Consider the following 17,743-nt stretch of genomic DNA (forward strand, 5'->3'; position numbering starts at 1 on the left):
CCATCCGGTTTCACCAGTCCTCAGTCAAATCGTCCAACCCATGCTAGCATGGAAAGCGGACGTTAAACGATGATGATGATATAATGAAATTTGCTTTCATTGGATTGCATACGTTATTCCTAGATATTTCACACAAAAACTTATGTTTCCTGCTTCTGTTATATGTTCCTATAGTTTATTCTTTGGTGTTCATTTGGCAAATTGGCAGTCATTAGAATGGAAGAGACAACACTTTACAGTACTTGAGTGTGTAGTGGAGGGGCAGTAATCTAGCTAATTTATGTGACAAGGGTCTGCTTCTATCAGTATTAATAGCGTGATATTCTTCAGTAGGCTTAAATACGAGGACTGCCATACTGAGGCTTCAACACAGCTCTTCTCTCTTCTTACACTTGCTTCAAGTTGGCTCCCACTGTCAGTTCCAATCACCACTTTATACTCTTCCTCTATTGGAGAGCTGCATTGATAGTTGAGCAACTAACAGTGGAGTTGTTTCCCCTGCTTTCCTGCTCTTGTCGGCAGAACACACATCTGCAGCCACCAACAGATCATTCTCTAGTCGGAAGATGTCCTTTATCATTATGTTAGAAGACATTATTGTGCATAATATTTATATTACAGACCCTAATGCAAGTTCACAGGGAGCTCATAATGGAGCATTGTCTTTTTTCATCTGGGACACTATTGCTGCGCATCCACACATGCACGCACACACACACACACACACACACACATAATTCATTGTAGACCTCAACCAGACAATGGTCAATTACAGATATTATTAAGTGTCTTATCCACAGGTGTATCATTTCCTCTCTCATTTCTGTTATGGCCTCTATTTTACCTAACTAGTTGGATCCATGCTACCCATGTTCCCTGCCCTCTCATACCCCACACTCTCTTCCCATAACACTTGTTGGCTTTGAGTCCACCCTGTCTCATGTTAATCATTGCACTCAGTCTTACCTTCCCAGAATCTTCGGAATCATCTGCAGGTGTTGACTTGCAATGGTTCAAGAAAGACATTAATGGAATCTGTGTGAATTATATTAGAAGAATGACAAAGGCCTTCTACCAGACAAGTAAAACAAGTATAGGGTTTAACCCATTAACATTTAAATTGGTCATATCCAGCCCTAACATCTTACTTTATGTTCAAACTAGCCATATCTGACCTCTCACCCATACCCTACAATGTCATTCTAAAAATAATCACATCATCAGAATTTCACAGCTATGAGATAATTGGTTAATTCAAAACAATGTGAATAAATAAGCATTACATTTGACTGAGTAATGTGAATGTTGAAGGGTTAACTTGTTGTCCTGCTATACTAAGTAACTGCCCAACTACTTTGTAGAGATAAGAATTCGAAAGAATAAAAGAAACCTCAGAAAAAAATAGGTTTGTCATTTGTCTGTTTTGAGAAGTTGAGTGGCATTGTGTTGTGTAATTGGTAAATTGCTCATTTGGCTAGCAATAAGACACAAGGTGTTGATCCCCTAAGCGGGACTGTATTTTCATCTGTCATGAATTGGTGCTTTTAATTTCCTAGTTTAGTTTACATTGAAGTTCTTAATTAATTCGCAATTGGATTCATTGTGTTATTTCACATATGTAAACATCTGACACATCTGATCTAGGTTAAGTGCTTTGTTTTGTTGGCCATTGATGTATATATCATCATCACCACCAGCGCTGGTTTTCTGTGTTAGCATGTTTTGGACTGGCTGTCACAGGCTAGGTCATTTCTTATGCAGAATTGATTTTCCACCTAGGTGGATCAAAGGATCACATGTGACTTGAGCACTGAGTTGAGTGTGGCTTCTATAGTTGGATGCCCTTCCTATTAATGACCAATTTACAATATCCTGTTTGCATTCCCTCATGGCACCAGCATTAAAAAGGTTTTCGTTTGCAAAACAACCCTGAAGGTCCTCTCTACCCTACATCATCTCCCACTTGTTCACCAATTTCTTTACTGGGAATATTTTATTGTGGCACTTAGTACTGGAGCAGATGCTGTGTGCCCTTGAAAATAAAAGAGATTTGGTGTTTTAAACTGTTGCTACCTTGTTGACAGAAAGAGATAGGGAGGAAAAGGAGAAAGGAGACAAGTTAATAATGCAGAATAAATAGATTTAGGTATCTTATTTCAGAGTAAAAGATTGTTGAAGATGCCCTTGTGAGTCCAGCTTCCAAGGGAAGGGTCCAGTTGTTATATACTTGTGGCCCAGAAAGGATTAGCTATTCTTGATATTAATAAATCAATGATTGTGCGACAGATACACAGACACATGGTAGGTTCAAGCTTTGGTTTTGATTTAATGCCAATTGCCTTTACTCGTTTTCAAATGTTTCATTATGTACAGTCACTGACATCTAAAATTTCCATATTACTTAATTATTGTGCCATTTCTCTATTCATACTTAATTATCTTTTGTAAATATATTTTTTAATTATTGTGTAGCAATAAAAAACCTTTATGTTCATGCCTATCTCCCACACACTAATGATTTATGGTGTAAGACGCAAGTTCTTCAAATTACAGTGTAGAATTACTAAAACTAGTAATGGTTCTTGTTAATTAGCAGAGCAGGAACTCAGCAAAATAACATTTACTATCAAATGTTTGGAGCAGGAGAAACTGTGAGCAAACGTTCTCTTTACTGTAAATGTCTGTGGTAGTTTGTTTGTTGTGAAGCAGTTGATTTATTAATAATGTTCCAAAACGGAATCTGTAAAATTGATGTTGGTGTGGCTGCGTGCTAAAAAGTTTACTTCTCAACTACAAGGCATGAGGTTCAATCCCACTGTGTGGTACCTTAGGCAAGTGTCTTCTACTCTAGCTCCAGGCCAACCAAAGTCTTGTGAGTGAAGTTGGTTCATGAAAACCAAGAGAAGTTTATAGCATGTGTGTGTGTGTGTTTGTCTTTGCCTTGACATCACATAATATTGGCGTTTTTTGCTTCCAGTCTTCCATGTAAGCATATCTGGTCGTGGGAAAATATGATTTTGCTTAGAAACAGATAAGGGTTGGCAACAGGAAAGGGATCCAGCAACAGAAAATCTGCCTGACCCATGCAAGAATGGAAAAATGAATGTCAAAATGCTGCTGATGATCTCTGTTTATGTTATGGTCCTTTTTCTCTTTCTACACTTTCCTTCTATTTGCACCATGTTGATCTTTTCCTATGAATGATCTTTCATTCCTCAATTCTTTGTTCGCATGCTTTGCCCATACCATTGTGCTCTTCCTTCTAGTATGTTACAGCTAATACTTGTACTCTACTCTGGTTGAAATTACACATTAGCAGAGCCTACTAACCCTATTGCTTTCCAGACTTTGCATATCCCTCACGTTCATCACTGATGCCATGACCCTGCTCTCTCTATTTTCTCCATTTCCCTTGAACCATTACAAAACATGTGAATTATATATTTTATCAAGTCAGAACTATAGACAAGATTTTTATTAGTTCCAATGTAAAAAAAAAAAAAGAAGCTTGGTTCAGTCAATCCTGTAGTCAGTGTGTCTTGTTCTCAGCTTGATATATGTTAAGATTCTATCTTTTACCTGCTTGATAATAAATATTTATCTTCCTTGCTGTTTACAAAAAGAGCAGAAAGCAAAATAGAAAGTTTGTTATTGACACACATTCATTGTTGGAATTTGATTGCTTGAGATGATAGGATGATCACCTAGGCATAACTAAAAGGAGGACTTTTCAACCACTGCCACCACTGTAACGTCAACATTTCCAACAGTAATTCATAGATTATGTTTAACCAGGGAATAACTGTTCTTGTTTCACTACATACCATGGCAGCAGCCATATTCTCTGGTCCAATACAAATTATGGCAACCAATCCGTGTAGAATGAGTCACAGGAGTGTAAACTGTAAAAGTGTGATGTATGTGGGTGATTGGAAGATGACGAATGTTGTAGATTGTTTCATTAATTAAGAAGTCTTTTGGTCAATTACCATATTATTTTTGTAGTTTATCCCTGAATCAACCATGATTGAGAAGGCCTATCTAATGATCAAAGTGTTTCAACTCTGAGCCATCCTGTCTTTTAGGAGTCTGTAGATTACATTATCTAATGTATTCTGCACTTTTAAAACGGTAGGTTGAAATTTGAGAGAGAGATTTGGCTGCTGTTTTTAGCAAGCTGTGTGACCATTGGCTGAAGATTCTGTACAGCATACAGGTGCCTCCTGCACAGATTTTCTTCTCTTTGAAGCAGTTTGAACATCTACTCTGGTGTTTTCGACTGAATTACTTTGTTACTAGTATGTAATTCTCTGCCTATCCCTGTGTACTCTAGGAGTAGACAACCAACTGAAAAACTGGCGACTCTTATCCTGTCTTCAATATTGTTTGCTGCCTGCAGTCAAAGCAATTAAATCTTAAATGGCCTCAGTCCATTTAGCTGTAAAAGAAAAAAAGGGGGAGGAACAACTTGCTACTGAAAGCAGTTGCGACAGTGTGAAATGAATATATTTTGTTATTTTGCAGCACTGACTTTCAAATGACCTTCAGGTATAGCCTGGAAAACAGTGGTTCCACCAAACTGACTTATCCTAAATTCATTGCAGGAAGACAATTCTCTGTGGTGTCTTCACAACATATAAGTTCACAAGGTTTACCATCTTAATTAAATGCTTCAAATTTTGACACAAAACAAACAATTTTAAGGGCTCAACTTGTACTTATTTTGGTTGACCCTGGAAGGAAGAAAGGCAAAGTCAACATCAGTGGAATTTGAACTCAGAATGTAAAGAGCCAGCATTTTGCTTGACCTACAATTCTGCCAGCTGTACCTCTTTAAATAATATGCCAACCCCCTCTGGCCCCTGTGCCAGTGGCACATAGAAAAAGCATCCACTACACTCTCAAAGTGGTTGGCGTTAGGAAGGGCATCCAGCTATAGAAACACTGCCAGATCAGACTGGAACATGGTGCAGCCTCCTGGCTTCCCAGACTCCCAGTCTAAACGTCCAACCCATGCCAGCATGGAAAATGGACGTTAAACGATGATGATGATGATGTCACATGTATTTGTTTATTAAAACACAGTAAATAGATTTCTATTAATTATAAATGTACTACTGAAGAAAGTTTAGTAATTCTATAACTCAGGTTAATAATACTTTATGCAAATCTGAAATCCCCAAATCTCCATGATTTAGAGGCTTGGGAATTTGGTTGGTGTGTTGCTGTTGTACGCCTTGTATCTGGTCAGCAGATGTGAATAACCCTCCCTTCCTTGTGTTGGGCTTGCTCAGTCTCGTTAATACTCAAGAGTTATTGTAATAGTACCTCCTTCATGGATGCATTACTTGTCACATGTTTTGTGCTGTACTTTGAGTTGAAACATTTTAAAGATCCACAAATAACTCTACCAGTTATTTGCAGGTAGTACAAATAGAAAAAGAGGTAAAATATGCAATCATTTTAAAAGCAAACATATAAAATTGGATACACTGCTACTTTTAATCACCTTGGATGAAAGATTATCAGCCTGTACTAAGGGTATTATGCGAATATCTGGGAGGCAGTATTCCCATGGCATACAAACGCAACCATATTCACTAACAAATATTCTGGATAGTCTCCAGGAAAAAGTTATCACTAATGCTACAAACTTGTCTTTTACCATTATTAAGCATTCTTCCTCTCTGAACAGAAAGTCCATTCCCACCTTTGTTAAAGAAGTAGTTTTTAATTGGAGTAATTTGTATGTATTCCCTTCATTAAGACTGAATTAAAATTACACAGCAAAATTAAAATTATATAATTCTGGTACCATGTTTCTTGCAATCATTATGGTTCTTTTTTTCTAAACTTTTTTTCATTGTTTACTGTATTTATGTGTATGTAACATGTACTTGCTTATGATGTACTCCATTGTTTGAGAGCAAAGAAAGAGTAGAAATCTATAAACAGACATCCTTTTGTTTAGGATAATTATCTTTAAGGAAGGTGGCATAATTAAAAATGAAAGTAGCAGAATGAGCAATCTACAAAAATAACTTGACTTTCCTGAATTACTGACATAAATAAGTAAATTCTTCAAATTAGGAAGAATTGTGTGTCAATTCCATCCTTTCTTTTTCAAGAAGGTTTTTGAATTTCTTATCTGCAGCATTAGAGATTCTGTCTTGTCCATCTTGTAATATTATATATTGAGCTGTTGGGATGCTGTTGGACTTGTTTCCTATGATAGACATACATCTTCATTCATAAATTTCTCTTACAGAAATTTACAAAGTAATAATATTTTTTTTAAATTTTATTTTTAATAAGGAACGTGTATGAGCAATGCCACCTTAATAAGTTTACTAAATTTTTTGTAACGATGAAATTCAGAAATAAAAACAATCAATAATAATAACTTATTTTCTAATTTAGGCACAAGGCCAGCAATTTTAAGGACTTGGGGTTTGGTAAATTCCATTGATTCTAGTACTTAACTGATGTTTTATCATTTCTGGAAGTATGAGAGCCAAAGTTGGTGTCAGAAGGGTTAAATAACAATTAACCCGATCAGTTCGATTTAATTGCCAGCTGCCAAAAGAACCCTCATTGGAGCATAATTTCATATCAAGACAAAATACCAATTGGAGTTCATATATATTCATTTCTTTCCAAATTGGTCTGAAGCCGAATAAAAAGCATGCTACTGGAGGAATGAAAGAGAAGAAAGTTATTCTAAAAATTAAAAAAAAAAAAAAAAATCTTTTAAATGTGATGACATTCTGTTTCAATTCAACTGCTCAGGTTATCTAAGACAGGGTTTGATGTTGAGATATCAAGATGAGAGATACGTCGACCTTCTTTTCTAGAATGGAGCATTTCTTAATGATGGCTAAACTAATCTAATCAACCAAAAGAACATTTTAAATACTCCGATGGGAAGTTTATCATCATCTAAATATAGGAATATTTACAAAAGCAATTTTCTTTGTGCAAGTGAGGAATATTGAAGCAGGAACAAGCAACTGCAAAAAAAATAAATTAATAAATAATAAAATAATAATAATAATAGTAAATAAATAAAAATGACCTCTTTTGTTGGTAAATAGTATTAAGTGAAGGAAATAAATTGGCATAAAGAAAATCTGATACTGACATAGTTTAACTGAAGGCAAGGTAAATAAGCAGAGGTCAAAACTACTCCAGCCTGTTTAATCAATATCAATGTATAAAAAAAACAGGATAACATTAAAGCTTCTATACTAATAATTTTATGCATGCATGCATGTGTGTATACACGCATACATATAGAGATAGACAGGTACATAGCATATATATGTGATATATGCTATGTGTTATATATATATATATATATATATATATATTTAGCAGAGTTTCTTATATGGTTAAAGAGAATAAATATATATATATATGTATATATATATATATATATATATATTGGAGTGACTATAAAAACCATAATAAAGATGATGACAAATCTCATGTTATCACATTTAAAGCTTGCCGGATATAGATAAAACCATTATATAATATAAAAACATTGCTATATTTTCCAAGTTTGATACATATACACATGCATATATACACATGTTCATAAATAGATAAAGTAAAATGCATACTTATGGAAGTGCCCACATATGCAAGCACATGCACACACACACACACACACACACACACACACACACACACGAGAGGCTGAGAGAGGAAGAGAGAGACAAAAGCATATTCACTCACTGACTCATGCAGGCATACATAAATTCCGTTTGGTACAGGCACAAATATGCTTGTGCATAAGCATACACATACTCACACAGTCATGTGTGTGTATGTACACGGATATGAGTGCATATTCACAAACTTCTGCTTGCACACGCACACACGCACACACACACACACACACACACACACACACATGTATCTCCCTCACTGACTGACTACTAGTACAGTCTGGGGTTTTTTCTACCTGCATTCAATTATCTTTTTGTTTTGTTTTTCTTTTTTCTTCTCACTCTTTTTCCACCAATAAAATAGTTTAACCAAGTTATTAAATAGCTATTAGAAAAAAAAAAATCTGATCTACTTTAGCAGGAGATCAAATAGCATTCTGTTGGAGAAGAAAGAAAGAAAAAAACATAACGAGAACTATAGGAAATGATTGAATGCAAATGGTGTGGAGAGAGAGAGAGAGGAGGGGGTGGTACACACACACAGAGGCAAAAAATAAATAAATAACTGTTCTCATCAATTGTAATCATAAGGGATTCCATTGGTAGATAATTCTTGATAATGTCGACAGTATTAACAGCAAGTTCTATTGTTGGCATGACTCTTTCCATTCTCTCATCAACATAATATTTATGCATTTTCTTTTTTTTTTTTTTTCATTGTATCTTTTTGTTTAATTTTTCTATTTTCAAATTCTTTCAGTAAATAAAGAAATAACTGAATCCCATGAATGGAAACAGAAGGCAATGTTGTTGATGTTTCATTTAGATTGTTCTTTACCTAACGTGTGGGGGGATGGACTTTTAGAGTGGGGGGATGGACTTTTAGAGTGGGGGGATGGACTTTTAGAGTGGGATCTGAGTTTTACTGAAAATCAAATGTATGCTTTAGTTCCAATTTCTGTGTGCTGTGGCTCTTGTTCTGCTTCTGTCCTGCCATTAACATCTTTGAGAAATGCATAAACAACACAGACATATACACACACGGCAGTAACTTCCGCCTACCAAATTCAATCACAAGGCTTTGGTCGGCCCGGGGCTATAGCAGAAGACACTTGCCCAAGGTGCCACGCAGTGGGACTGAACCCGAAACCATGTAGCTGGGAAGCAAGCTTCCTAACCACACAGCCATCTCCGTGCCTACTCATGCCCGCATGTACATATATATACGACTGGCACCCATGCTAATGTCGTCTCCTTCATTGCACACGAAACTCGGCTTGCGAAGACCTGTTGCGGCAAGTGAGATCGTTGCCAGTGCCGCTGGACTGGCTCCTGTGCAGGTGGCACATAAAATACACCATTTTGAGCATGGCCATTGCCAGTACTGCCTGCCTGGCCTTCATGCCGGTGGCATGTAAAAGCACCCACTACACTCTCGGAGTGGTTGGCATTAGGAAGGGCATCCAGCTGTAGAAACTCTGCCAAATCAGATTGGAGCATGGTATAGCTATCTGGTTCACCAGTCCTCAGTCAAATCATCCAACCCATGCTAGCATGGAAAGTGGACGTTAAACGATGATGATGATATATATGTTTATGTTTGTGAATATATATATATATATATATATATATATATATATATATATATATATATATATATATGTATGTATGTGTAGTTTTTGTTTATATGTGAGGATATAAATATGTGACCTAGCATGATCTTCCCCTCCCAAACTTATACAAAAAATTACATTTCTATCAACAAACATTCCAAAACTAACCTTATATTTTTTACTCTCTGCTCTCATCCCCTTTTTATCAAAAGGCATGTATCTTACACCTCATTAACACCCTTCCTCCCCCCAGACACACACCTAATTTCATCTTATCAAAGAAAATTTACTGAAGCTTCTCTTTATAAAATCAAGATAGTTGATTCAGCCATAAGAGGATTTGGAAAACATCTGACAATTATATTTTTTACTAAAGGTCAACTATTCAAATGGAACCAACAGGAGGACAATTTCACAAGCCCTTCATAAGACACCCCACCAACTTTAATCTCCACCCTCAATCAATTATCTTGTTTTTATCATTCACTATTTTCTTTCAGCTCTTGTTCTTCAATACTCCTTAATTCACAGACTTATTAACTCCACCCCAACTCCACCACAGACACACCCAAATCTCTTATCTATAGAATCACACAGCAGGACCTGATATCAGTTTGACAATCACCACCAAGGAATCCCCACTATAGAACTTACTAAAGCTAAAAATCAAACTGTAGAGTTATATTATTAGAAAATTAAATTGACTGCAGTCATTCTTTTCCTTTTTCAAACTTACATATATATATATATATATACATACCACACACACACACACACACATTATCTATCTTAATATATAGTGGTTGTCTACTCCTTATGTACTTACACCTTAGATCCACCATGGCATCTGATGTGGGTTTTTTTAAACTAGACACTCTTCTGAAAAGACACCTACATGAACTGCATATCTACTTTGGACCACCAAGAGCTACAGTTAGGTTCTGATCTTTGTGTATCTTAATATGTCTTTTGAGGCATCCATTAGATTCATAGACCTTGACAGGTCAGCACAGAAAGATAGGCAGAATAGTTGGTGGAGATTTGTTTTCCATGGGTCTGCAAATGAGACTTGAGCCCAGCAAGTTACCTGTGTATGTACATATACACACATACATAAAATACCAACTCACATTTATGTAGGCATGTTCTTTCTTCTAAAATAGCAATCATGTTCTTCGCGTAGAAGGGTATATATTAGATAAAGCGCTTCCAATATACGTAAGACATGGATCCAATAGCAAAAATGGAAAAAATAAATAAACTATGAAATTCTATGTCATTTCCCATAATGGCTGCATTGGTATAATTTCTCGTTTCAAACTGTGATGTTGGAAGAATGATGAGAAATGATAAAACATCATGTAGGAATGGTAAATAAAAGAGTGACTTTGTCTAATATTTAAAGATAGGAAATAGCAGAAATGATATACTTCTAATTCCCAAATATCTCATTTGTTGGACCATCCCCAACATCACAAGTAATCTTCCTTGCATCATGGGCTGTTTCTATGCCATTCTGAGGTGTGTGTGTGTGCGTGCAAGGTTAATGGCTATTAAACTAGATTCAAGAATTTCTGAATGTTTCTTCAACACGAGACGGTTGGTTCAGAAGAGAAGCTTTAGTCATCACACTGTGGCACTGCCTTAAAGAAGTTTTGGCAAATGAATCAACTCTCATACTTAGCAGCTCAATGAAAGGGACCAAAAGAATAAACTATAGGGATGTAAACACACCAACACCAGTTGTCAAGCAGTGGTTTTGGGGCACACACACACACACACACACACACATGTATGACATGCTTCTTTTCGTTTCCCTCTACCAAATCTACTCATAATGCTTTGGTTGACCTAGGGCTATAGTAGAAGACACTTGTCCAAGGTGCCATGCGGTGGAACTGAACCCAGAACCATATGGTTGGGAAACAAACTGCTTACCACATGGCCATGTTTGCATCCATCATTTTCCACATGTTTTAATCCTTTGCTTGTAGCAGTGATATTTCGGTCCTGCCATGTCCCTGTGTTCAAGATGTTTTCTTTCCAGCCACGTTCTTTTTTGGGTTGGTAACTCAAGGCATGGCAACTTGAGAAAATGTCTTCTGGCCACCGAAAACTTTGTGCGTAGATTTTCATCATCATCATCATCGTTTAATGTCCGTTTTCCATGCTGGCATGGGTTGGATGGTTTGACTGAGGTCTAGAGAGCCAGTGGCTGCACCAGGCTCCAATCTGATCTGGCAATGTTTCTACAGCTGGATGCCCTTCCTAATGCCAACCACTCCGAGAGTGTAGTGGGTGCTTTTTACATGCCACCAGCACAGGAGCTAGTCAGGCGGTCCTGGCATTGAACATGTTCGGATAGTGCTCTTTACATGCCACCGGCATGGGAGCCAGTCAGGGGGTACTGGCATCAGCCACGTTCAAATGGTGCTTTTTCCGTGCCACAGTTGTCAAAACACTGAAAGAAGCCCGTTGTGTGTGTGTGTGTGCGTGTGTCTCTTTGTCTTGATTTTTTGTGATAGTTGTAAATGAGAATCATTATCATGTAAATTGTTAACTGTTTCTAGTTTTTTGTGTAAACATGTCCAGCCAAGGGAAAATATTACCTTGGAAACAGGTGAGGGTTAGCAACAGGAAAGCCTGCCAACTATCAAAAATCTGCCATGATGAATCCCATCTCAGTATTGCAATGATGGATAAATAAAAAAAAAGATATTATTCTATTATAAATCTACTCGTGAGAGGGTTTAAAGATTGTAATTTATTTAAAGGATTTGAATAATTTCAGGCATGGCTATGTGGTTAAGAAGTTCACTTTGTAATCACATGGCTTTGAGTTCAGTCCCTCTGCACAGCACCTTGGGCAAGTGTCTTCTACTACAGCTTTGAGCTGACCAATACCATGTGAATGAATTTGGAAGTGGTAATTGTGCAAGTCCATTGTGTGTGTTTGCATTTGTGTTCCCCGTGAACTGCATCACCACTCGAAAACCATTGATGTTTTACTTATGTTCCAGTAACTTAGCTGTTCAGCAAACGAAACTGATAGAGTAAGTACCAAACATAAGAATAAGTCCGGGGGGAGGGGGTTGATGCTTTTGACTACAAAAGCCTCTTCTGGGTGTTGCTCCAGTATGGCTACTGACCAATAACTGAAACCGATAGAATTTCAGTGTTGATTTATTTATTTATTTATTTATAGGTCATTTGAAAAGATTCACACATTTTAAGAAGAAAAAAAACCCTCAAAGTTCTCCATCAGCCATTCAAAATGCAAAGCAAAATGTCATGATCCATTTCATCTGTGTTTTATGTTCGTTTCCTCAACTCTTGTGAACCATGTGGATGTGCAACATGTCTTCCTTTTAAATTATCTTTGTACTTGGCAGGTTTGGCAATTAATAAACAGTGTGATGGAACATCTCTTTACTGATAGGATAATTTTGTTCTAAATGGCACACAGTTTTATCAAAACATCCAGTCAATTATTCAGCTGACTGATTTGGCCTTGATGTTCAGATTAAATACAACTGAGGAATTTCAACCAATTATTTTTTTGTTTTTTATCACTTTTGTATTTTTATTTTCATTCTGGTTGAAAAGGGATGATTTCGTTGCAAATTGAAACATTTTTATAGGACTAAATATTAGTATTTATACAATGGCATTGCCTTTCCTAGTGCCAAACACTCAAACATGAATGTGTCTGGAGTAGCAGAGACATATCGTTGATGAGGGTACGAATGGAGAAGAAAGAACTCTGAACCTAGCTGAATGATTAAACAATTCGTTAGATAAACTAGTTGACTAATAATAATATTGGATGTAAAATATAAGCTAATATATAAAATTTTGGTCCAGCCAGATTCTTGCAACTTGCTATTTCACCTGTGGCTGCACATGGTCACATGCCCGAAGCTACGGGCATGGCTGCAGGTTTATGAAAGATCTTTTCTCAACCATAGGGTTTCTGGTTCAGTTCCACTGTGTGGCACTTTGGTCAGCCTGAAACTGCAGTAGAAGACACTTGCCCAAAGGCTTGTGAGTGGATTTGTTAGATGGAAACTGGAGAACCCCTTCATGTGTGTGCTTTGGTGGAGGTGGTATAAAGTGTAGTTTAAAGCAGCAAAAGTTTTGCTGGTTAAAAAAGTAAAGAAATTGTCTTCTGCATAAAATAATCTTTACTAATCAACAGATTGTTTTTTTTCTAATCTAGACTACTTTTTGGCTCACATAGCAGTAGCAATGTCCTGTGTGTATTAGTAGTGCCCCAATAAAGACATTGTTTTCATGAGTTACTCTTGGTATGTAACCCAGACATGCAATGTTAAAAACTGAAGCCTTACAATTCCAGTATGGATATATAAAAGTTCTGCATACCCTCTTTCCAGCTGTCTCGAATAATAAAGAATTATGTTAAAATAAAATCTAATTTTTTTAATTTGCATCAATTACCAAAGATTAGAAATTTTAAGAATTTCATTAGAAGTAAGCTAAAGGTTGGCAGCCACTGTTGGTATGTTACCATCCTCTTCATTTGGTGGTTTGACTAACGAGACTGACAGAATAAGTATCAGGCTTTAAGAAAAAAAGTACTAGGGTTGGTTCGCTTGGCCACACTTCCCCCCCTTCACGGTCACAGTCGAATGACTTAAGCAAATAAAGGGTAAAAGGCATCTGTTTTATGTCTCTTCTTTCTTAATTCTAAATTCATTCTTCTAATCTTGTCAAACATCATGAAGAAATGATTATCTCCCTTGCATTAACTGTCCACTCGGAGACTGCATGCATTCATTTATAGATTTTAGACAGAGACAGTATGCCTTGGTGGAGCTTTTGAAAGGGTTAACAATTGGTCAGGGTTGAAGTAAATAATTTGGTTTGTAGTTATGCTGTAGATGCAGGATCATTGAGAAATGTGTGTCTGTGTGTGGTCTATATGATGATGTTTGGCATGCTAAATTGATAAAATGCCAACAAAAGCAAAAAACAGTAAAATAAAAAAAAAACACACACTAACAGAAATGTATTAAAAATATTAATCAGTAATGGTGAAAAAAAAAACCCGCCTAAGACGTAATTACATAAACTTTATTAACTTATCTGTCATTTTATGACATCCAACATCCGACATCCATCCGCCCAACTGGCAGGTTCTACCTTTGTCTCACTTGTCTAACACAGTTGCTATAGCAACACATGATCTATGAGCCTTTTCCATTGTATATTTCCAGGTTACTGCTAGATATAATTTCTACTACTATTTATATTTTTACTACCAGACAAATCGCCAATATAAAAAATAAACAACACAAAATATTTAAATGAGAACAAATTTATTGCTTGTTTCCTTTTGGCAACAGCCACAGTTGGTTGTTATGTTATTTTTGAAAGCCTTTTCCTTTTCTTTTTCTTTTGCTTTTTAATAGTTCACCTTCAAAGAGGGAGAAGGTCCTTTTAAGGAAGACCCTGACCACTTGCTTAATATTATCTTAGCATGGTTATATGGTGAAGAAATTCACTTTGCAACCATATGGTTTTGGGTTCAATCCCACTTTCTGGTAGCTTGAGCAAGTATCTTCTACTGTAGCCTTTGACCAACCAATGTCTTTTGAAGAAAGCTAACATCTTGGAAAAAGGTTGGGAAGAAACTGCAACTGATTAAACAAGATAGAAGAAAGCAATCCATGATGGAAGGGAGAACTTTGAAGCAGCTCGAAGAAATCACAAAAGGTTGAAGCTAGAAAGGGTGTGGGCGTGATATTTTCTGGAAATGTATGTGACCAGAGTGAGCAATGAATAGGGGAAATTCTGTAGATAAAGCAAATCTTTTATAACAGACAATACTGACTCAACCATTATTTACGTTTTGAATTAAAAAGTAAAACATGTGTCGGCTTAGAGTGATGGTTTGCCAGAATACTTGTTTCTAAATCCAAGTATGCTTTTGTTTTCAGTTGTGTTAGTAAATCTTCACTTTTAATATTAATGACTTGCTCACTGTATGCTAGGCATTCTCTGGTGACATCATCCACATGCAAATGAGTTATCTCATGTCAAACATCTGCTGCTTCTTTCAGCATAGATTTTGGTAAACTCCTACAGTTGATACTTGACAATCTAATTACTTTCATCAGCACCTAGACAATCATTAGTAACATGCAGGTCTAATTAGCGAAATTCATACTCCCACCTTGTGAATAAAATCTTTTGGATAAAACTGTCAAATGAACTCCAGTTGTTGGGACTTGCCATCTCTTGTAATATTCTGTAGCACAATGACTACAAATTCCATTTCAGGCTCAGAAATGTTTACCATCTAAAATTACAACAAACTGATGGGTTTTAGTTTAGCATACCCTTGACAATTACAGGATGGTCTGGATGCCAGGCTCTAAGCAATTCTAGATTGTATCCAAAATAAAGTCATAAAACTGGTAAGAAATCATTTCTTTCCTTACACCCACAATAACGACAAGCCTGACAGTAGTATTCTTGCTCATTTCTTCTTCTACTACTACTACTGCTACACTGTCTGTTTCTTTGAATACACACACACATATATCCCTTATTCCTAAACACACACCCCAACACACATGTGTCACCTCTCAGCATCACTGTTGTGTCTTACCTCACTGATATTATACTGTGTGGTTTTGGGCTCAATTCCATAGCACAGAACCTTAGGTAAAAACTTCCATCTAGCATCAGGTGGACTAAAGTTTCATAAATTAGATTTTAGAAGGAAAGTGCATGGAAATTTATTGTTGGAAGGTAAATTTAATTCTGTAGCCAAGTTTAAAACCATGAACTGCTCTTTGGATGTCTTAAGCAGAACCACTCTGATGCTAAGATTTGGACCTGATCTTTGATGTGAGAATGATCTCCTCCCTTTATCCTACCAATGTGGGTATTTATATATCATCTGTAATTTTAGGGTTGTCCCTTCATCAAATCCATACCAAACCATTTAGAATGAAGAGCACAACGTATGTGGTCAGTAATACCGGATCAAAAGCATCAAGTCCAACAAAATACATATTTTCTTCAGATATTCTTAGATGGAGTCGCTGCTATCATCGGTTTTCCAAACCGATTATAACTGCGACTCCATCTAAGAATATCTGAAGAAGGAATTGCATTCCGAAATATCAACGGACTATGGATAACTAAATTAGAACAAGTATATAGTCCATTTTTTGTATTATAGTGCATTGTTGTACCATTCAAAACCTTTTATTCTTTGCAAACAATACACAATGCTTCAAGTGAACTACAATACTCTCCTATATATATATATATATATATATAAATAAATAAAAAAAACCAGTGCAATGCTCTGTTCCCACTGCTGATAGAATTTGAATTTCAGAAGATGATCAGATAAGAAATTTTATCCGTTCAACCTCGTTCATGTGTGTATATATATATATATATATATATATATATATATATATACACACACACACACACACACACACACACATTTGTCATCTATATTATGTCCCTTTTTTTTCCCCAAGACTGGCATGGCTTAGACTAAACTTTTTGAGGCAGATTTTCTAAAGTTGTATACTCTTCCAGTCACTGAATCCAAGATACACTTTTTTCATTTATCTGAAAACCACAAGATTTTGAATTGAAATTCTTAACCACCGTAGCATACTCGAAATTACACACACACACAGACATACACTTTATAGGATTTCTTGTGGAATAATGCAGCCATTAACATTTATCTGGATTGAATATTTTAGTCTGTGTAATTACATAATCCTCATTTGATATTCTGTCTCTCCCCAATGGACATAAATTGGTCGTGTGTGAAAACTGATATATTTTTCTTCGTAAATGAATATCAAATACTGCAGTCTTTGCTATTGTAGACATTTTCTGTAGTTGGTCCTAGAGTAGAGTAAATAATTGAAATTAATAGAATAACAACCTATTGTTTCTAGCACTGCCCAAGACTCCTTCAGAAGAGTTTTCACTGCTCATTCTTTATTTTCCTCCTTCGTTTCAGCTCTTGGTATTACACTTAATTATGGTCAGTTTTCCACAAATGATTGTACGCCAAACAACGTCATTTGTATGTGATACTCGTTTGTAACCATCACATGATGTCAAGGCAAGAACACACACATACACATATATATATACATGCATACATGCCAAGCTTTTATTAGTTTCCAACTATCAAATCCACCCACAAAGCATTGGTCATCCTTGGCCTATAATAGATGTTTGCCCAAGGTACCATGTAGTGAGACTGAACCCAAATTAGGTGGTTCTTGTTAATCCCACAGCCATTCCTGCATCTAAAACAAGTTAAAAAGGTAAAAAGGTTCTTATCTAAAATTTCTGTGAATGTTCATATTTCAATCTAAAGAATTTAAAATTAGAGATTTTGTATCCTGGAATTAGAAGTAATGTCAGTTTGCTTTTGAGTTGCTT

General features: G+C 36.2%; 1 protein-coding gene across 1 annotated transcript in view; it reads left to right on the forward strand.

The window, feature by feature from the left end:
- Positions 1-17,743, forward strand: part of LOC106876489 (tRNA (guanine(6)-N(2))-methyltransferase THUMP3) — a 1,026,994-nt gene that overhangs the window by 50,499 nt on the left and 958,752 nt on the right. The gene's annotated exons all lie outside the window — the stretch shown is intronic.

This window comes from Octopus bimaculoides, chromosome 9 (genome assembly GCF_046866305.1).
Source record: "Octopus bimaculoides isolate indiv1 chromosome 9, ASM4686630v1, whole genome shotgun sequence".
Lineage (NCBI taxonomy): Eukaryota > Metazoa > Mollusca > Cephalopoda > Octopoda > Octopodidae > Octopus > Octopus bimaculoides.